General features: G+C 42.1%; 1 long non-coding RNA gene across 2 annotated transcripts in view; it reads left to right on the forward strand.

Annotated features, from left to right (window-relative positions):
- LOC141502099 (uncharacterized) overlaps positions 1-21937 on the forward strand; it is a 106624-nt gene that overhangs the window by 43033 nt on the left and 41654 nt on the right. For both annotated transcript variants that reach the window (XR_012472396.1, XR_012472397.1), the window contains exon 4: positions 881-1043. This is a non-coding gene — a long non-coding RNA (uncharacterized LOC141502099). The remainder of the gene's footprint in view (positions 1-880; positions 1044-21937) is intronic.

Here is a 21937-nt window from a genome sequence, read left to right on the forward strand (position 1 = left end):
TCAGCTCATGCAAATCCCTCCAGGTTTCCCTGAATTCCCATCCCTCCTGGTTTCTAACAGAACAATAGTGTTCCATGACATACATATATGCTACAGTTTGTTAAACCATTCACCCTCTACTAACCTGGATGAGTAACTTGTCTAGAACTCAGAGATATCTTGGGGAGTTTCCTGAGGATGAGAAGTGATTCCCAGAATCCTTTACTAGTGTGAGGCAGGAGGAAGATTTGAACCCAGGTCTTCCTGACTTCAAATCCAGTCTCTATGCTATGCCACCACTGTATAAACTTAGTAATACCTTTCAAATGAGAAGAAAAATTATTCCGGCATTATAATCACCAATTTGGTTTATTCATTCTGCTTCTCTTAGTGCAATTGCCTCTGAGCTTTGCCCTGGTAATGTGGCCCAAGACTCAGAAGTCCTCAGGGCTACATCTTAGTCAGAGAAGGGCACGAAGCAACCCTCATGAAAGACTAGTTAGTCACCAAGTTTTTATTAAGTAGTGAGTATTGTGCTAATCTCTAGGGACACCGAGGAAGGGAACTCTACCAGACTCTTCCCTTTATGGAGCTGAGGTTTTATTGGGGGAGGTGGTCTGCCTGTGAAGTCATCTCCAAGAGGAAGGCACTAGGAAGCAGCTGGGAGATGGGGAAGTTCTTCTGCCAAATGTGGGATTTCATCTGAGGCTTGAAGAAAGTCTTAGATAGACAACAAAGAATAGTGTGGGTTGATGGCCTGGGCTAGAATTGATGGATAGAGGGAAGGGAGGCCTTGGGGAGGGTGAAGACCAAGGTTCAGTTAGAGGGGGCCAAGTCTAATCTCTACCAGCTTGATCCCCTGCAAAAATTAAAGTTGTTTCTTTCTCTTCTCTGGTTGCAGGCTGTTTTCTAACTCCATCCTAGGAGCTCCTGGGGAGAGGATGACTGAAGGCATCAGTACATATTGTTTCCTTAACTAGAAAAACAACTCAATGCACATGCTCCTCAATCCTCTCAGTGGCTCAATCTGAAGAGTCATCTTTGTGTATCAAAGACAACACATGGTAAGTGAGAGTCTTGGCTTCTGTTCCATCTCATATGGCATCATCATCCAGTCCCGATGGCCCTTTCCCCTGAGACCTTGGCCCTGAATGTGCCTGACCCTCATGTCATTTCTGGTTGGATAAGCTGCTCCTCCCCAAATGCCTTTAATCCCAGTTAGTTCTGAATATACCTGTTTATTTGATATAAAAATCTTTTTCTCATTCATTATGTTTCATTTACTTTTTATTGAGTCAGAATGTTAGAGCCCTATAGGGTTACATGATCCTGGATTGTAAGATTTAGAGTTGAAAGGGCCCTTTGAAATTGTCTAGTCTAACTTTCATTTTAATTTAATTCAATTAGAATAAACAGGCATTTATTAAATTTCTATTATGTGCAAGGCACTAAAGCTGCAAAGAAAATCAAACTAAACCCCTGAGACCTTACAGAACAAGAAATTGAAACGTAGGGGTGGCTAGGTGGCACAGTGGATAGAGCACCGGCCCTGGAGTCAGGAGTACCTGAGTTCAAATTCGGTCTCAGACACTTAATAATTACCTAGCTGTGTGGCCTTGGGCAAGCCACTTAACCCCATTTGCCTTGCAAAAACATCCTAAAAATAAGAAACTGAAATGTGGAATGCTTGATGCTGAGTGAGATGAGGAGAATCAGAGCATTGTACACCCTAGCAACATCATGGGGTGATGGTCAACCATGATGGACTTGCTCATTCCATCAGTGCAATCAGGGGCAATTTTAGGGGATCTGTGATGGAGAATACCATCTCTACTCAGAGAAGGAACTATGGAGTTTAAAAGAAGACCAAATCTTACTATCTTCAATTTTTAAAAGTTGTCTTATGTACGACATAATTTTGCTAGCTCTAATGTTTCCTTTCTTCCTTTTGGATCTGTTTCTTCTCTCATAACAAGTTCAGTTTTGATCTTTGTATATCATGGATGCAAATATAAAGCCTGTATTAGATTGCCTTCTGTTGGGGGGAGGAGGGAGGAAGAAAAATTGTAAAACTCAAAACCTTGCAAAAAATGATTGGCAGAAATTGACAATAGGAAAACAAATAAAATATTTATATAAAAAAAAGAAAGAAAAAGAAATGTGGAATTCTGCAGGAATTTGCCCAAGGTCATATACAGGTAGTAAATAGCATAACCAGAATTCAAACCCAGATTCTAATTTTAACTCCATGCACTACAGTGGCTTCCATGCTGCCTCAGTCAACAAACTCTCTAGGTCATCTAGTGCAACGGAAGAAATGGAGTTTCAGGGAGATGAATTAACTTTCTTGTGGACATACATAGTAATTAAGAGTCAAGGCTGAAACGCAGGTCTTCTGATTATGAGATTATGGTTCCTTTCTGCTATTTCAAAATCAAATGTGAAGACCAGGTGAACCACTGGAGAGTTCATGGATAGTTTTAAAAATTATTTATTTATTTATCTATTCCAATTACATGCAAAGGTAGTTTCCTACATCATCCTTTTACAAGTTTTTGAGTTCCACATTATTCTGTCTCCTTCTTTCCCTCCTACCACTCCATGGCACCAAACCCCCTTATATAGGTTATACATGTATAATTGTGTTTAACATATTTTCAGATTAGTTATGTTGTGAAAAAAAGAATTAGAACAAAGTAGAAAAACAAAACATGAGAAAGAAAAAACATAAAAGAAAATTTTAAAAGAGAACATATTATGCTTTGCTCTGCATTCAGGCTCTGTAGTTGTTTTTTGGTTTTTGCAAGGCAAGGGGTTAAGTGACTTGCTCAAGGTCACACTGCTAAGTAAGTAATAAGTGTCTGAGAAAGGATTTGAACTCAGGTCCTCCTGACTCCAGGACTGGTACTGTATCCACTGTGCCACCTTACAATCCCTATATTTGTTTTTTTTTCCCTCTGAATGTGAATGGCATTTTCCCTAACAGGTCTCTCAGGATTGTTATCGATCAATGAACTGCTGAGAGAACTGTGTACATCATAGTTGGATATTTCATAATGTTACCATTAATGTGTACAATGTTCTCCTGGTTCTCCTCTCTTTACTCACTGTCAGTTCATGCAAGTCTTTCCAGGCTTTTCTAAAGTCCAACCACTCATAGTGTTGTGTTTTTTTTAGTTATTTTTTTTTTTCTTTTTGCAAGGCAATGGGGTTAAATGGCTTGCCCAAGGCCACACAGCTTGGTAATTATTAAATGTCTGAGGCCGGATTTGAACTCAGGTACACCTGACTCCAGGGCCGGTACTCTATCCACTGTGCCACCTAGCTGCCCCACTCATAGTTTTTTAATAGAACAATAGTATTCCATTATATTCGTATATCATATCTTGTTGAGCAATTTCCCAACAGATAACATTCCCTCAATTTTCAATTTCTTGCCACTACAAAAAGAGCTACTATAAATGTTTTTGTGCTTTGTGGGTCTTCCCCCCCCTTTTTTATGATCTCTTTGGGATACAGACCTACTAGGGGTATTGCTGGATCAAAGGGTATGCATGGTTTTATTGCCCTTTTGACATAATTCCAAATGCTCTCCAGAATAATTTGATCAGTTTACAACTTTATCAAGAGTGTATTAGAGTTCCAGCTTTCCCACATCCTCTCCAAATATTGATCACTTTTCTTTTTTGTCATCTGAGAGGTTTTAATTTTCATTTCTCTAATCAATAATGGTTTGGAGCATTTTTTCTTATGACTATAGATTTCTTTAATTTCTTTATTTGAAAACTGCCTATTCATATTCTTTGACCATTTCTCAATTGGAGAATGACTTGTATTCTTATAAATTTGACTCAGTTCACTGTATATTTTAGAAATAAGACCTTTATCAGAAGCACTCACTGTAAAAATTGTTTCCTAGCTTTCTGCATTCCCTTTAATCTTGGCTGCATGGGCTTTGTTTGTGCAAAACATTTTTAATTTTATATAGTCGAAATCATCCATTTTGCAATTTATAATGTTCTCTAACTCTAGTTATAAACTTCTCCCCTCTCTATAGATGTGATAGATAGACTATTTCTTGTTCTTTCATTTGACCTGTGGTATCACCCTTTATATCAAAATCCTGTACCCATTTAGACCCTATTTTGATATAGGGTGTGAGATGTGGCAGCCATAGACTCTTTTTGTTTTGGGGGGGTTTTTTTAGGTTTTTTCAAGGCAATGGGGTTACGTGGCTTGCCCAAGGCCACACAGCTAGGTAATTATTAAGTGTCTGAAGCCGGATTTGAACCCAGGTACTCCTGACTCCAGGGCCGGTGCTTTATCCACTGTGCCACCTAGCCGCCCCCAGCCATAGACTCTGTAGGTGAAGTGGAAAGTATTCTAGGAACAGGGGCCTGCTGTCCTCAGACCTCTGATAACTCTTGTGTTCAGTGGCTTTGGGGGAGGATATTGGGCAAGTAGGATGTAGAGATCTAGTGAGCCAAGGAAACTGATGGGAAAAAAGGCAAATCCTTGTAAGGAAGGATATAAGATGGGACTCTCTGCCCTCTGACATCTCTGAGCACTGGGGAAATGAGCAGGGGTGAAATGGCCTCAGACCTCTGAAATCTGTAGTATCCACAGCACCCCTAATCCCTCTTTGACTTGAGTTCATAAAGCAAGTACACTGGAATCCAAAAGACCCAATGTGGATTAGAGTCAGACTGGGGTTGAAGGGACTTTGCTCCTTTAAGTTTGGTGAGAGGCATCCCAGAAAGAGTAGCCAACTGTCCTGGGGTCCCTGGGATCCTTTATTATGAACTTTAGATTCTGGCAGGAAATCTAGTACGTAGGACATAGCTACCTGGTGTCTGTTGGGAAAGATGGTTGCAGGGGGATACCCCCTTCAGGAGTGATGGGAGTTGGGCTTCCTGGCCTTCTGGCCCCTGAAGGAACATACTGATGACCTCATGACCTTTGGCTGACCTCCACCCATTTTGGCAGGAAAACTGGTTTGTTGGATACAATGTCCTATTGGCCCAAGGGAAATGATGGGACCAAGGCAAAAGATCCCTTCAGGCATGATGGGAATTGGAACCTGCTGACTTTCAAACCCTATGACATCTAGTAACAGAAAACTGTGCCCAATGGTTCCCCCCCCAACTGTTTTTTTTTTGGGGGGGAATCCTTAAGGCAGGCAAGCAAATGGTCTCCAGTTAAGCTAGTAGGAATTGTAGGATTTATTTTTCTCCAAGTTTGCTGAGAAATATCCTGGGAATGGGGCCAACTAACTTGGGCCCACTAGGCCCCCTGCTGTTCCCAACTCAACTCATTTTGGTGGAACATCCAGCAGGTAGGAAAGAACTATCTACTGGGTCACAAAGATCCTAGAGACTTAATGTAGATCCAAGTCAGACTAGGGTTGGAGTGACTTTGTCTCTTCCAGTTTGATGAGAGCAGCCAGCTGTCCTGAGGCCTCTGGTGTCCCCTATTATGTCCTTCTGATTCTGATGGGACATCTAACAGGTAGAATGTAACTACTCATTATCTATTGGGAATGATAGGAGCAGGGGGATATCCCCCTCAGGTTTGATGGGAGTTGGGCCCCTTGGGTTTTTGTCCTCCAAAGGAACAGGACCTCAGGACTCTTGTACTCTTGGCTGCCCCATACTCATTTTTTCAGCAAATCTGGCCTGTAGGATACAACTACCTGTTGGGGGAAATGATGGGATTAAGGCAATAGATCGCTTCAGGACTGATGGGAGACTGCTTGCTTCAAAACCTTCTGACATCTAGTAAAAGGAAATGGTGTTCAGTGGTTTCCTTCCTCTGGCATTCATGTACCTACCCACTGTTCTGTTTTTCTGGTGAAGTCCTTAAGGAAGGTGGGTCCCCAGTTATGTAATAGAAGGAACAGCCTGATTGGAAGTCAGGTGACTATTTTTGATTCAGTTTTGCTGAGAAATATACTAGTAATAAAGGTCAACTGACTTAGGACCCCTGCTGATCCCAATCTATTTTGGTGAGACATCTAGCAGATTAGGGCAGAACTACCTAGAGGTATTCAAGAGGAATGATAGGATCCAGGGAATATCCTCTTCAAGTCTGATGGGAATCAGAGCTTGTGGGATTCAACCTCTCTTAGAGGAAACTTTTTCCAACTCCTGCTGTAGACTGCCCCTCTCAGATATTCTTTTTTAGGTTGGGATGACCCTAAGGAAGCCTGGTTAGAGGATCCAGGAATGTAGTAGGAATCACAGCTTGGCCTTGGTTTGGGTAATTTTTTACTCCACTTTTGTTTAGCTAAGAGCTGTCCCAGGAAGAAGGGCCAAATGACTTCAGTCTTCTGAGAGCCCTGCTTTGTCCCACCAATTTTGGAAGGAAACTCAGCGTGGGGACCACAACTGTGAATTGTAGGAAGTGTATAAGTGCACTACAAGGGCAGTGATTGGAGCAGGAGAATATCCAATACCATGTGGGATAGAAATTCGATCTCTCAGTATTCCAGTGGTCTCAGGCCTTTGGGACCCTTCTACTGTGCCTTTCTGTTTCAAAGTGGGACAGGCAGGTGGTCAAGATATGGTAAACTAAGGTGGCAAAGATATAGTGAACCAAGGGAATTGATAGGATCAGTGGGATAGCCTCCTTCAGATTTGATGGGAGTTGAGGCCTACAAGGCTTCCTAACTATCTGACCTCTATGAAGAAGAAACTTCAGAAAGTGACTATCCTTCTCCAAGATCCCCACTCATTTTTCTAAGAAATCTGACTTTTAGGACACAACCACCTATTGGACAAAGGGGAATGATGGGAAGTTCCCTTTAAGAAGAGAGTTGAGGTCAACAAGGATTGCCTCCCCTCTCTGGGACCCCCTGATATGTTCCATACCTTGTTGATAGGAATTCCTGCAGAGAGGGTGGTCAAATATCCCAAGGATCCAATCTAAAATGGCAATGGATTGGTTTTGAGGGAAGGTCTGTTCCCCTTAAAGTTTGCCGAGTTGAGTCTAGGGGAATAGAGATCAGCTGTTCTGGGAATTCTGGCACCCCCTGCTGTGCCCCATCCATTTTTCTGGAAAATCTGACCTTTAGGACACAACCACTATTGTGCCAAGGGATGATGGGAACTGGGTGATATGTCCTTTAAGGTTTGGTGGGTGTTGGAGCCTACATGGCTTCCCAACTCTGTGATACTTGATCATAGGAAACTCCACCAAATGACCTCCCTGCTCTGGGACCTTCTATGTGTTTATCCCATCCATCCTCTCCCTTTATTGACAGGAGTTCCTACAGTCAGGCTTGCTGGTAGTGACAAGGACCTAGTGGGAATGGGAGACTGAAGGGAAAGATGGGAGTCTTAGATTCTTTTTTTTTAAATTAAATTTCATTATTTTCCAATTCCATGCAAAGGTAGTTTTCAATATTCATCCATTTGCAAGTTATGAGTTCCACAATTTTCTATTACCTTTCCTTCCCTCCCACTCTCCCCTGACATTGAACAATTTGGTAAAAATTGTACATGTAACAATTGTGTTTAATATATTTTCATATTAGTCATGTTTAATATATTTCCATATTAGTCAGGTTCCATTGCTACTTTGCAATCCTCTACTGTGCCTACCTGTTCATAGTGGAGTAGACAGGTGACAATGACCTAGTGACCTAAGAGAACTGATAGGACCAGTGGGATAGTCCCCTTCAGATCTGATGAGAGTGGAGGCCTACAAGGCTTCCCAACTCTCTTGACCTCTGTGAAAGAGGAATTAGAACTAAGGGGAAATAAATAATGAAAAAAAAAAAGAAAAAGCATAAAAGAAGTTTTAAAAAGAGAACATAGTCTACTTTGCATTCAGACTTCATCATTTTTTTCTGGATGTAGAAGGCATTGTCCATAGTAGGTCTCTCAGGATTGTCCTTGATCACTGAACTGCTGAGAGGAGCTGCAACCATCATAGTTGATCACCTCACAATGTTGCTATTAATGTATGCAATGTTCTCCTGGTTCTGTTCACTTCACTTAGCATCTCATCATTCAGATTTTTCCAGGTTTTTCTGAAGTCTAGTCATTATTTTTTTACAAACAGTAGTTGTCTATCACATTCATAATACCTTAGCTTGTTCAGTCATTCCCTAATTGATGGGCATCCACTCAATTTTCAATTCTTTGTCACTATAAAAATGCTATAAATATTTTTGAATATGTGAGACTTTTTTGAGAATCTCTTTGGGATATAGACCCACTAATGGTATTGCTGGATTAAAGAAAATGCACAGTTTTATTTCCCTTTTGGCATAGTTCCAAATTATTCTCCAGAATGCTTTGATCAGTTCACAGCTCTACCAAGAGTGCATTAGAGTCCCAACATTCCCACATCCTCTCCAACAATGATAACATTCCTTTTTTGTTATCCTTGCCAATCTGATAGGATGGTACCTTAGAGTTGTTTTAGTTTTCATTTCTCTTATCAATAATGATTTGGAGAATTTTTTTCTTATGACTAGCGATATCTTTATTTCTTCATCTGAAAACTGCCTAATCATATCCTTTGACCATTTCTCAATTGGAGAATGACTTGTATTCTTATAAATTTGACTCAATTCCCTGTATATATTAGAAATGAGTCCTTTATCAGAAACACTCACTGTGAAAATCATTTCCCAGTTTTCTGCATTCCTTCTAATCTTGGCTGCATGAACTTTGTGTAAAACTTTTATAATTTAACGTAATTGCAATTTATAATGTTCTCTCATTCTTATTTGGTCATAAAGTTCTCCCCTCTATGAAACCTTGTAGGCCTCAACTCTCTTCCATAGATCTGAAAGATAATCTTTTTTGTTGTTGTTGTTTTTTTTTTTTGCAAGGCAGTGGGGTTAAGTGACTTGCCCAAAATCACACAGCTAGGTAATTATTGTATCTGAGGGAGGATTTGAACTCAGGTCCTCCTGACTGTAGGGTCAGTGCTCTAGCTACCGTGCCACCTGGCTACCCCAGATAAACATTTTCTTGTTCTCTCTGGTCTATGGTATCATCCTTTTATGTTGAAATATTGTACTCATTTTGAGCTTATTTTGGTTTAAGGTGCGAGATGTGGAAACCATAGATTCTTTAGATGTAGTGGAAGGTATTCCAGGAACAGAGGCCTGTTTTCTTCAGGTCTCTGATAACCCCTGTTGTATTCAGTTGGTTTTTGAGGAGGACTTTGGGCAAGTTGAATGTAGGGACCTAATGAGTCAATGAAACTGATGGGAAAAAAAGGAAATATCCTTGTCAAGGAAGGATATAAGGTGGGACCTTTTGCCTTTTGAGCTCTCTGAGCACTGGGGAAGCAAACAAAGGTGAAATGGCCTCAGACCTCTGGGACCTCCTGCTGTATTGTCCACAATATACCCAATTCCAAGATCCTAAAGACTCAATGTGGATCAGAGTCAGACCAGGGTTGAAGGGACTTACTCCTTCAAGTTTGGTGAGAGGTGTCCCAGAAAGAGCAGCCAACTGTCCTGGGCCCCTGGAATCCTTTTATGTCCTTCTTCTTGTGGGATAGCTAACAGGTAGGACATAACAACCCAGTGTCTGTTGGGAATGACAGTTGCAGAAGGATAGCCCCCTTCATGTGTAATAGGAATTGGCCTCCTCAGCCTTCTCACCATCAAAAGGACGGGGTGAAGATGACTCCTGGCTGCCCCATTCATTTTGGCAGAAAATCTGGCCTGTAGGATACAACTACCTATTGAACCAAGGGAAATAATAGGATCAAGGTATTAGACTCCTTCAAGACAGATGGGAATTGGACCCTGTTGGCTTCAAAATCCTCTGATATGGTAACAGGAAACTGTGTCAAATGGTTTGATACTATGGCCTACTTGTGCCTACCGACTGTTCAGTTTTTTGGGTGAGGTGCTTAAGGAAGTTAGGTTCCCAAGTATGTAATGGAAGCAACTGTCTGACTGGGATGGAAGTGGGGGGAGAGGGATATTTTGTTTCAGGTTTGCTGAGAAATATTTTATTAATAGGGGTCAGCTGACTTAGACCCCTGCTGTTCCCAACCTATTTTTTTGGGTCATCCAGCAGGTAGGAAAGAGTCAAGAGAAATGGGTCAAGAGAAATGATGGGATCAGGGACATATCCCCTTCAAGTTTAATGGAAGTCAGAACCTGCAGGATTCCCATCTCTCTGACAGGATACTGTATCAATCGCTTCCCTGAATCCTGTGACCCCACCCCCACCCCCACCCCGTGACTCCCCTCCCCCAACTATCACCTTTATGATGGGACATCCTAAGGAAGACTGGCCAGAAATCCCAGGGGCATAGTAGCTATCACAGTTTGGCTTAAGTTGAGGTACTATTTATTTCATTTTAGATTACCTAGGTGCTGTTTCAGGAAGAGGGTCCAAGTGGCTTCAGTCTTCTGAGAACCCCTGCTCTGTCCTATCTATTATGGAAGGAAATCCTGGAGTACACAGAGCAGAGTGATTGGAGCAGGAGAATATCCTACATCATATATGATAGGAGCTAGATCTCCCTTTGGCCTCTCTGTACCCCAATGGAAGGAACAAGGTTCCAATGGTACTTTGCAATCCTCTACTGTGCCTACCTGTTCATTGTGGAGTAGACAAGTGACAATGACCTAGTGATCTAAGGGGATTAATAGGATCAGTGGGATAGTCCCCTTCAGATCTGATGGGAGTGGAGGCCTACAAGGCTTCCCAACTCTCTTGACCTCTGTGAAGACCAAACTCCAGCAAATGACCACCCCTATCTGTGATCCCCACCCATTTTTTTTCTGGGAAATTAGGCTTTTAGGATAGAGCTACCTATTGAACCAAGGGAAATGATGAGAAATGGGTGATGTTCTTCTAAAGGTTGGATGGGAGTTGGGGTCTACAGGTCTTCCCAATTCTGTGATACCTGCTAATAAGAAACTCCACCAAATGGCCTCTCTTTTCTGAGACCCTCTGACCTATGTCCTCACCATTTTGACTTGTTCAGGTTCCCAAGAATCTCATGTAAAATGGCAATTTCTGGGAAAGGTCTTTTCCCTTTTAAGTTTGTTGAGTTGTGTTCAAGGTAATAGAAGCCAGCTGTCCTGGGGACTCTGGGACCCCCTATTGTGCTCCATCCAATTTGACAGGAAATAGTGGAACACTGGGATCCAACTACCCAGTGTACCAAGGGGAAAATATAGAATCTAGGGTTTTTCCTTTCTTTGGCTTTCATGTAAGGAAGAGCCCATCCTGTTCAATCTTTGCTCAGAATAGAAAAAAAGGTACTAAGTCAACTGAGATATGGGGGATCCCCTGTTGGGCCCCCATATTCCTGGCAGGAAATTGGGCATTCAGGTGAGGACTTCCTAATCAGCTATGGGGAATGATGGGATCAGAGGTAATCACAGGGTTAATCACAGAGCCCTTCTGATTTATCAACTCTCTGATATCTAGAAATGGGAAGCTGCCTAACCTCTGAGAGTCACTGCTCTGGTGTCCACTATAACCCCAACCCCACTTTGACCAGAGTTCATGAAGGCAACTATGCCAGAACCTCAGAGACCTAATGTGGATCAAAGTCAGATCAGGGCTGGAGAGACATTGCCCCTTCAAGTTTGATAAATGTAGCCAGATATCCTAGAATCCAGGGATTCCCTCTTATGTCCTTTTGGTTTTGGTGTGACATCTAGCAGGTAAGACATAACTTCCTGGTGTCTGTTTGGAGTGATGAGAAATCAGGCCTGAAGGATACAAATACCTATTGGGGAAAGAGAAATGATGGGATCAAGATGATAACTCTTTTCAGGACTAATGGAATTGAAACCCGAAGGCTTCCAATTGCTTTGAAATCTAGTAATAGGTTTCCCTTATCTGGCATACCTCTGCCTACCAACTGTTCTATTTTTTTCCAGTGAGGTCTTTAAGGAGTGTGGGTTCCCAGGTATGTAATGGAAGCAATGACCTAACAGGAATTGATGGAACTATTGTGCTTCAGGTTTGCTGAGAAATATCCTGGGAATAGGGGCCAGATGACTTGGACTCCTTGGTAAACATGCTGTTCCCAACCCATTTTGGTGGGACATATACCAGGTAGGAGAACTCCCTACCATCCAAGAGGACTGTTGGGATAACACAATTTTCTGAAAGAAAATTTCACCAGTGGCTCCCCCTCCCCGGGATCCTTGCTATGGGATGCCCCCTCCTAGACCATCTCCTTTTTAGTGGGATGACCCTAAGGAAGGCTGGCCAGAGGTCCCAGGGATCTAATAGGAATTACAGCCTGACCTGGGTTGGGGTATCATTTACTACATTTTAGATTAGTTAAGAGCTGTCCCAGGAAGAGGATCCAAGTGACTTCAGGCCTCTGAGAACCCCAGCTCTGTCCCAGACATTGTGGAAGGAAATTTAGCACTGGATGCAACTCTGGATTGGTTCAAGGGCAAAAGTGAAAGTGGGAGAATATCCCACATCATGTGTGATGGGAGTTAGATCTCTCCTTGACCTCTCTGTGCTTCTGTGGAAGGAAAAAGGTCCCAGTAGTCACAGGCCTTTGGGACCCCCCTGAATGTGCCTACCTGTTTTTAATGGGGCAGGTTGGTGATACTGACCTAGTGAACTAAGGGAATTGATGGGTTCCCCTCCAGTTTTTTTTTTTTTTTTGAAAATCAAATGGGTTTAAGTGGCTTGCCCAAGGCCACACAGCTAGGTAATTATTTAGTGTTTGAGACCGGATTTGAACCCAGGTACTCCTGACTCCAGGGCCAGTGCTGTATCCACTGCGCCACCTAGCTGCCCCTCCCCTTCATATTTGATGGGAGTTGAGGCTTATCAAGTTTCCCAACTCTCTTACCTCTATGAAGACGAAACTCCAGCAAATGGCCAGCCCTCTCTGGAATATCCCGCCCATTTTTATGAGAAATCTGGCTTTTAGGATACAACCATCTACTGGACCAAGGAAGATGATAGGAAATGGGAAATTTTTTCCTTAAGGTTGGTTGGGAGTTGAGGCCTACAAGGTTTCCCAACTCTGTGATACCTGCTAATAAGAAATGCCATCAAATGGCCTCCCCTCTCTGGGACTCCCTGACCTATGACCCCTCCATTTTGAACGGACTTCCTGCAGAGAGGTTGATCTTATATCCCAAGGATCTAATCTAAAATGGCAATAGATCAATTTGGGGAGAGGGTCTTTTCCCCTTTACATTTGCTGAGTTGTGTCCAAGATAACAGAACACAGCTGTTCTGGGAACTCCTGCTGTGCTCCATCCATCCAATGTGGCAACAGATGGGGGGAGGACTAGAATATAAGTACCCAGTGGACCAAGGAGAACTATAGGATCTATGGTTTTTCCCTTCTTTGCCTTTCTTTTTTTTAAATTTATTTTTTATTAAAGATACTATTTGAGTTTTACAATTTTCCCCCCAACCTTACTTCACTCCCCCCACCCTACCCCATGGAAAGCAGTCTGTCAGTCTTTACTTTGTTTCCATGGTATACATTGATCCAAATTGAGTGTGATGAGAGAGAAATCATATCTTTAAGGAAGAAACATAAAGTATAAGAGATAGGAAGATCAGATAATAAGATATCAGGTTTTTTTTCTAAATTAAAGGGAATAGTCCTGGAACTTTGTTCAAACTCCACAGCTCTTTGTCTGGATACAGATGGCACTCTTCTTTGCAGACAGCCCAAAATTGTTCCTGATTGTTACACTGATGCAATGAGCGAATCCTTCAAGGCTGATCATCACTCCCATGTTGCTGTTAGGGTATACAGTGTTTTTCTGGTTCTGCTCATCTCACTCAGTATCAGTTCATGCAAATCCCTCCAGGCTTCCCTGAATTCCCATCCCTCCTGGTTTCTAATAGAACTATAGTGTTCCATCACATACATGTACCACAGTTTGCTAAGCCATTCCCCAATTGAAGGACATTTACTTGATTTCCAATTCTTTGCCACCACAAACAGGGCTGCTATAAATATTTTTGTACAAGTAATGTTTTTACCCTTTTTCATCATCTCTTCAGGCTATAGACCCAGTAGTGGTATTGCTGGGTCAAAGGGTATGCACGTTTTTGTTGCCTTTTGGACATAGTTCCAAATAGCTTTCCAGAAAGGTTGGATGAGTTCACAGCTCCACCAACATTGTAATAGTGTTGCAGATTTCCCACAACCCTTCCAACAATGATCATTATCCTTTCTGGTCATATTGGCCAGTCTGAGAGGTGTGAGGTGGTACCTCAGAGAAGCTTTAATTTGCATTTCTCTAATAATTAATGATTTAGAACATTTTTTCATATGGCTATGGATTGCTTTGATCTCCTCATCTGTAAATTGCCTTTGCATATCCTTTGACCATTTGTCAATTGGGGAATGACTTTTTGTTTTAAAGATATGACTCAGTTCTCTGTATATTTTAGAAATGAGTCCTTTGTCAGAATCATTAGTTGTAAAGATTGTTTCCCAATTTACTACATTTCTTTTGATCTTGGTTACAGTGGTTTTATCTGTGCAAAAGCTTTTGAATTTAATGTAATCAAAATCATCTAAATGGTTTTTGGTGATGTTCTCCAACTCTTCCCTAGTCATAAACTGCTCCCCTTTCCATAGATCTGACAGGTAAACTAGTCCTTGATCTTATAATTTGCTTATAGTATTGTTTTTTATGTCTATGTCCTGTAACCATTTGGATGTTATCTTGGTAAAGGGTGTGAGGTGTTGGTCTAATCTAAGTTTCTTCCATACTAACTTCCAATTATCCCAGCAGTTTTTATCAAAGAGGGAGGTTTTATCCCAATGGCTGCACTCTTTGGGTTATTCAAACAGCAGATTACTATAATCATCTCCTGTTTTTGCACCTAGTCTTTTCTACTGGTCCACAACTCTATTTCTTAGCCAATACCAAACAGTTTTGATGACTGATGCTTTATAATATAATTTTAGATCAAGTACGGCTAAGCCACCTTCTTTTGCACTTTTTTTTTCATTAAGCTCCTGGAAATTCTTGACTTTTTATTTCTCCATATGAATTTACTTACAATTTTTTCTAACTCATTAAAGTAATTTTTTGGAATTTTGATTGGTAGGGCACTAAACAGGTAGATTACTTTTGGTAGAATTGTCATTTTTATTATACTATCTCTACCTATCCAAGACAGTTGATATTTGCCCAGTTATTTAAATCTGATTTAATGTGTGTGAGAAGTGTTTTATAATTGTTTTCAAAAAGTTTCTGAGTCTGTCTTGGCAAATAGACTCCCAAGTATTTTATCCTTCTTTGTCTTTCATGTAAAGAAGAGCTCATCTTGTTCTATCTTAGAACAAAAGAAGTACTAAGCTACCTGATATGTTGGGGACCCCCTATTGGGCCCTCTCTCCTCCTGGAAGGAAATTGGTTTTTCAGGTGAGGATTGCCTAGTCAGCCATGGGGAATGATGGGATCAGGGTGATATCCTCCCCTTCAGGGGCAATCGTAGTTAGAGCCCTTCTGATTTACCAGCTCTCTGACCTCTAGAAATGGGAAACTACCTTGCCTCTGAGACCTGTTGCCATGGTGTCCACTCTACCCCCCAACCACACTTTGGCCAGAGTTCATGAAGGCAGGTTGTACCAGAATTCCAGAGAGTTATCGTGGATTAAAGTAAAATGAGGTTTGGAGGGACATTGCCTCTTCAATTTTGATGACAGCAACGAGATGTCCTGGGGCCGCTGGAATCCCTATTATATCCTTCTGATTCTAGTGGAACATCTAGCAGGTAGGACATAACTATCTGGTATCTATTGGGAATGATGGGAGCAGAAGTATATCTCCCTTCAGGTTGGATGGGAGTTGGGCCTCTTGGCCTTCTGGCCTCCAAAGGAACATGCTGATGACTCTGGTACTGTTGACTGCCCCTCACCCATTTTATCAGGAAAACTGTCCTGTAAGATAACTACCTATTGAATCAAGGGAAATGATGGGATCAAGGTGATAGACCCCTTCAGAACTGATTTGAATTGGAGCCAGCTGGCTTCAAAACTCTCTGGCATCTAGTAACAGTAAACTGTGCCCAATGTTTTCTCTCCTCTGGCATACCTATACTATTAACTGTTCTGTTTTTGCCATGAGGTCCTAAAGGAATGTGGGTCCCCAGATATGTAATAGAAAGAACAACCTGACAGGAATTGGGGGGAACTTTTTTGCTTTAGGTTTGTTGAGAAATATCCTGGGAATAGGGGTCATCTGACTTAGGCCCTCTGATACTCCTGCTGTTCCCCCACCCATTTTGATGTGAAATCCAGCAGCAGGAGAGAACTACCTACAGTTCAAGGGGAATGATGTGATAACAGAAAATTCTCTTTCAGCTTTTTTTTTACAAGACAATAGAATTAAATGACTTGCTCAAAGGGGCTGCTAGGTGGCGCAGTGGATAGAGCACTGGCCCTGGAGTCACAAGTACCTGAGTTCAAATCCAACCTCAGGAAGTGGCTAGGTGGCACAGTGAATAGAGCACCGGCCTTGGAGTCAGGAGTACCTGGGTTCAAATTCGACCTCAGACACTTAATAATTACATAGCTGTGTGGCCTTGGGCAAGCCACTTAACCCCATTGCCTTGCAAAAACTAAAAACAACCCCAAAACAAATGACTTGCTCAAAGTCACGCAGCTAGTGTCTGAGTACAGATTTGAACTCAGGTCCTCCTGATTCCAGTGATAGTGCTTTATCCACTGTGCCACCTAGCTGCCCCCTCTCCTTCAACTTTGATGGGAATTACTGCCAAAAAGAATTTCCAGTTCTCTGACAGGAGACTTCACCAATGTTTTCCTTCAACCTTGTGACCTCTGCCCTCCCTTTGACTAATGCCTTTTTGGTAGCATGTCCCTACGGAAGGCTGACTAGAGGTCCCAGGGGTGTAGTGGGAATCACAGCCTGTCCTGGGTTGGGGTACTATTTATTTCACTTTAGATTAGCTAAGAGTTGTCCCAGGAAGAGGGGACACAAGTGGTTTCAGGCTTCCGAGAACCTCTGCCCTGTCCCAGCTGTTATGAAAAGAAATTATGCACGAGGGACATAAGGATGGATTGATTCAAGGACACTGATGGGAGCAGGAGAATATCCCACACCATGTGTTATGGGAATTAGATCTCTTCTTGACCTCTCGGGATTCCAGTGGAAAGAACAAGGAGGTCCCAGTGGTCTCAGGCCTTTGTGACCCCCTACTGTGTGTACCTGTTTTTAGTGGGGAAAGCAGGTGGCAATGACCTATTGAACTAGGGTATTGATGGGATCTGTGGGATAGCCCATTCAGATTTAATTGGAGTTGAAGCCTACAAAGATGCCACACTATAACCTCTATTAAGAAGAAACTCAATCAAATAGTATACCTCTCTGGAATGCTCCACGCATTTTTCTGGGAAATCTGGCTTTTAGGAAACAACTCACCTATTGGATCATGGGAAGTGATGGAACTGGGGATGTTCCCCTTAAGGTTGGATAGGAGTTTTGGCCTATAAGGCTCCCCATCTCTGTGATATCTGGTCATAGGATTCTTCACCAAATGTCCTACGCTCTCCAGACATCCCTGACCTATATCTCCATCATTTTGATGAGTTTCTACAGATAGGTTGGCTTTGTGTCCCAAGGATCTAATCAGGATGACAATGAATCTGTTTTGGGGAAGGTCTTTTTCCTCTAAGTTTGCTGAGTTGTGTCTAGGGTTACAGAACCCAGCTATCCTGAGAATTCTGGGAATCCCTGCTGTGCTCCATCTAATGTGACAACAAATGGGGGAGCACTAGAATACAAATATACAGTGGACCAAGGGGAAAATATGGTTTCTAGGGGTTTTCCCTTCTTTCATTTTCATGTTAAGGAGTAGTTCATCCTGTCAATCAGAGTAAAAGAAGAGGTATTAAGCCAGTTGAGATGAGGGGAACCTCCTACTAGGCCCCTTCTCCTTTTGGAAGGAAATTGGACATTCAAATAACTACTACCTAGTCAGCCATAGGAAATGATGTGATCAGGGGGATGTACCCCCTTTGGGCCTGATGGCAGTTGGAGTCCTTTGGGTTTACCAACTCTCTGACCTCTTGTAATGTGAAACTGCCTTGCCTCTGAGGCCCTTTGCCGTGATGTCCCCTCACACCTCCAACCCTACTTTGGTCATAGTTCATGAAGGCAGATATGCCAGACTCCCAGAGACCTAATGTGGATCAAAGTCAGACCAGGGCTGGAATTACTTTCTACCTTCAAGTTTGATGAGAGCAACCAGAGGTCCTGGGACCCTTGGTATCCCCTATTATGTCCTGAATCTGGGAGAAAATCTGGCAGGTTGGTAACTACCTGGTATCTGTTAGGAATGATGGTTGTAGGGGGATATCCTCCTTCAGATATAATGGGATTGGACCCCTCAGCCTTCTGGCCAAATAAAAAATAATAAAGTGATGATGACTAAGGACTCTGGGATTCCCTGCTGACCTCAACCAATTCTTCTTTGCAGAAAATAATGTTTTATTTATTTATTTTTCTAATTACAGGCAATAGTAGTTTTCAATAATCATCTTTTGCTAGGTTTTGAGTTTTACATTTTCTCCTTTCCTCCCCTCTTCCCTCCACAGAAAGCAATCTAAAATAGGTTATACATGTATAGTTAATGCAGATCCATATTAGTCATGTTGTGAAAGAAGAATCAAATTGAAATGGAAAAAACACTGGGGAGAAAAAAGTAATACCTAACACAACTTTTAAAAAAGTGAAGATAAAATAAGCTTTGGTCTGCATTTAAACTCCATACCATCACAAGTCTTTTAGAATTGTCTTTGATTACTGTATTACTTAAATGAGCAAGTCCATCACAGTTGATCATCACGCAGTGTTGCTGTTGGTGTGTACAATGTTCTGGTTCTGCTTACCTCACTCAGCAACAGTTCATGCAAGTCTTTCCAGGCTATTCTGAAGTCCCATACTTTGTGATTTCTTATAGAACAATAGTTCATTTACCACAGTTTGTTCAGTCATTTCACAACTGATGGGCATCCCCTCAATTTTCAATTCCTTGCCACTGCATAAAGAGCTGCTATAAGTATTTTTGTATATATGAGTTTTTTGCCCTTTTTCGTGATCTCCTTGGGATATAGCGGTCTTGCTGGTTCAAAGGGTGATGATGATGAGGTTTGTTCTTCATTCTTGAAGAAGACTATGATATCAGGGAGGTGATACCATGACAAGTACATGGATTTGAGTGAGGGGGGTATTGTGCTAGATCACTGGCCTCATTTTCTCCTCCAGAATCAACTCTCTGACCTCTAGTAATGGAAAACTGCCTTGCCTCTGAGACCCCCTGCTGTTGTGTTCACCATACCTCCCCCAACCCCACTTTGACCAGAGTTCATGAAAACAGGTGTATCTTTGCCCTTTCAAGTTTGATAGAGCAGCCAACTCTCCTGGGCTCCTGAGATCCCCTATTATGTCCTTCTGATTCTGCTGGGACATCTATCAGGTAAGACCTAACTACCACATGTCTGTTGGTAATGATGGGTTCAAGGGGATATCCCCCCTTCAGGTATGATGACAGAACCCTTAGGATTTGCCAACTCTCTAACTTCTAATAATGTGAAACTGCCTTGCCTCTGAGATTCCCTGCTATTACATTCACCACATTCTCTCCAACCCCAACTAACCCCACTTTGGCCAGAATTATTGAAAGCAGATGTGCCAGAATCCCCTGGACCTAATTGGACTAGAGTTGGAGTGACTTTGCCCCTTCAAGTTTGATGAGAGCAAGCAGCTATCCTGGGGCCCCTGGGATCCCCTATTGTATCCTTCTGATTCTGGTGGGACATCTATCAGGTAGAACAAAACTACTTAGTGTTTTTTGGAATGATGGGATAAGGAGGATATTCCCCTTCAGGTGTAATGGGACTTGGGAGGCCTTCTGACCTCCAAAGTAACAGGGTGAAGACCTCAGCACTTTCGTACTCTTGAGTGCCCTCCATCCATTTTGGCAGGAAATCTGACCTGTAGGATACAATTCCCTATTGGGCTAAGGAAAATCATAAGATCAAGGCAATAGACCCCTTTGGATTTATGTGAATTGGACCCTGCTGCCTTTAAAACCATCTGACATCTAGTAGCAGGAAACTGTGTCCATTGGTTTGATACTGTAGCATACCTTTACCGATTTTGGTTTTTGGGGTGAAGTGCTTAAGGAAGGTGGGTTCCTAGGTATGTAATAGAAGGAACAGTTCGGACTGAAATTGGAGGGACATGTTTGCTGAGAAATTTCCTAGTAATAGGGATCAGATGACTTGGTCCCACTAGTACCCCTGCTGTTACCCACCTATTTTGTTGAGACATTGAGTAGGTAGGAAAGAACTATCTACTAACCAAGAGGAATGATGGGATCAGAGTAATATACCCTTCAAGTTTGAGGGAATCAAAGCCTGCAGACTTCCCACCTCTCTGATAGGAAACTGTGCCAATAGCTTCCCTCTACTTCATGACCCCTACTGTGTGCCCCCCTCCCTAAGGAAGGCTGGTCAGAGGTCCAAGAGAAATAGTAGGAATCACAGCCTAGCTCGGGTTTGGGTACTACTTATTCTTCCTTAGATTAGCTAAGAACTGTCCCAGGAAGAGGGACCTAATGGCTTCAATCCTCTAAAAACCCCTGCTGTGCCCTAGCCATTATGAAAGGAAATTCAGCATGGGAGACACAACTTTGGGTTGGTTCAAGGGCAATGATGGGAGCAGGAGAATATCGCATACCATGTGTGACTGGAGTTAGATCTCTTGGCTTCTTAGGGCTTCAGTGGTAGGAACAAGCTCTCAGTGGTCTCAGACCTTTGTGACCCCCTACTGTGCCTACCTGTTTTTAGTGATGCAGGAAGGTGACAATGACCTAGGGAAATAAGGGAATTGATAGGATCAGTGGAATAGTCCCCTTCAGTTTTTTTCTTTTTAAAATTTATTTATTTATTTATTTTAATTTTGGAAATGGTTTTATTTATTTTGAATTTTACAATTTTCCCCCCAATCTTGCTTCTCTCCCCCATCCCCCATAGAAGGCAGTTTGTTAGTCCTTTCATTGTTCCCATAGTATGCATTGATATAAGTTGAATGTGATGAGAAAGAAATCATATCCTTAAGGAAGAAACACATAGTATGAGATATAGCAGAATTACATAATAAGACAACATTTTTAAGAATTAAAGGTAATAGGGGGCAGCTAGGTGGCACAGTGGATAGAGCATCAGCCATGGAGTCAGGAGTCCCTGAGTTCAAATTCAGCCTCAGACACTTTTTTTTAGGTTTTTGCAAGGCAAATGGGGTTAAGTGGCTTGCCCAAGGCCACACAGCTAGGTAATTATTAAGTGTCTGAGGCCAGATTTGAACTCAGGGACTCCTGACTCCAGGGCCGTTGCTCTATCCACTGCACCATCTAGCTGCCCCTAGCCTCAGATACTTAATAATTACTTAGCTGTGTGGCCTTGGGCAAGTCACTTAACCTCACTGCCTTGAAAAAACTAAGAAAAAAAATTAAAGGTAATAGTCTTTGGTCTTTGTTCAAACTCCACAATTCTTTCTTAGGATACAGATGGCATTCTCCATTGCAGATATCCCAAAATTGTGCCTGATTGTTGCCCTGTTGGTTTGAGCAAGTCAATTGACAAATGGTCAAAGGTTATGCAAAGGCAATTAGAGGAAATCAAAGTAATCCATGGTCATGTGAAAATTGCTCTAAATCACTATTAGAGAAATGCAAATTAAAACATCTCTGAGGTACCACCTCACTCCTCCTCAGACTGGCCAATATGATCAGAAAGGGCAATGGTCAATGTTGGAAGGGATGGAGGAAATCTGGGAACACTAATACATTGTTGATGGAGCTGTGAACTCATCCAACCTTTCTGGAGAGTAATTTGGAATTATGTCCAAAAGGCAACAAAAATGTGAATACCCTTTGATCCAGCAATACCACTACTGGGTATATACCCTGAAGAGATGATTTAAAAAGGT

Source organism: Macrotis lagotis, chromosome X (assembly GCF_037893015.1).
Source record: "Macrotis lagotis isolate mMagLag1 chromosome X, bilby.v1.9.chrom.fasta, whole genome shotgun sequence".
NCBI classification, from domain to species: domain Eukaryota; kingdom Metazoa; phylum Chordata; class Mammalia; order Peramelemorphia; family Peramelidae; genus Macrotis; species Macrotis lagotis.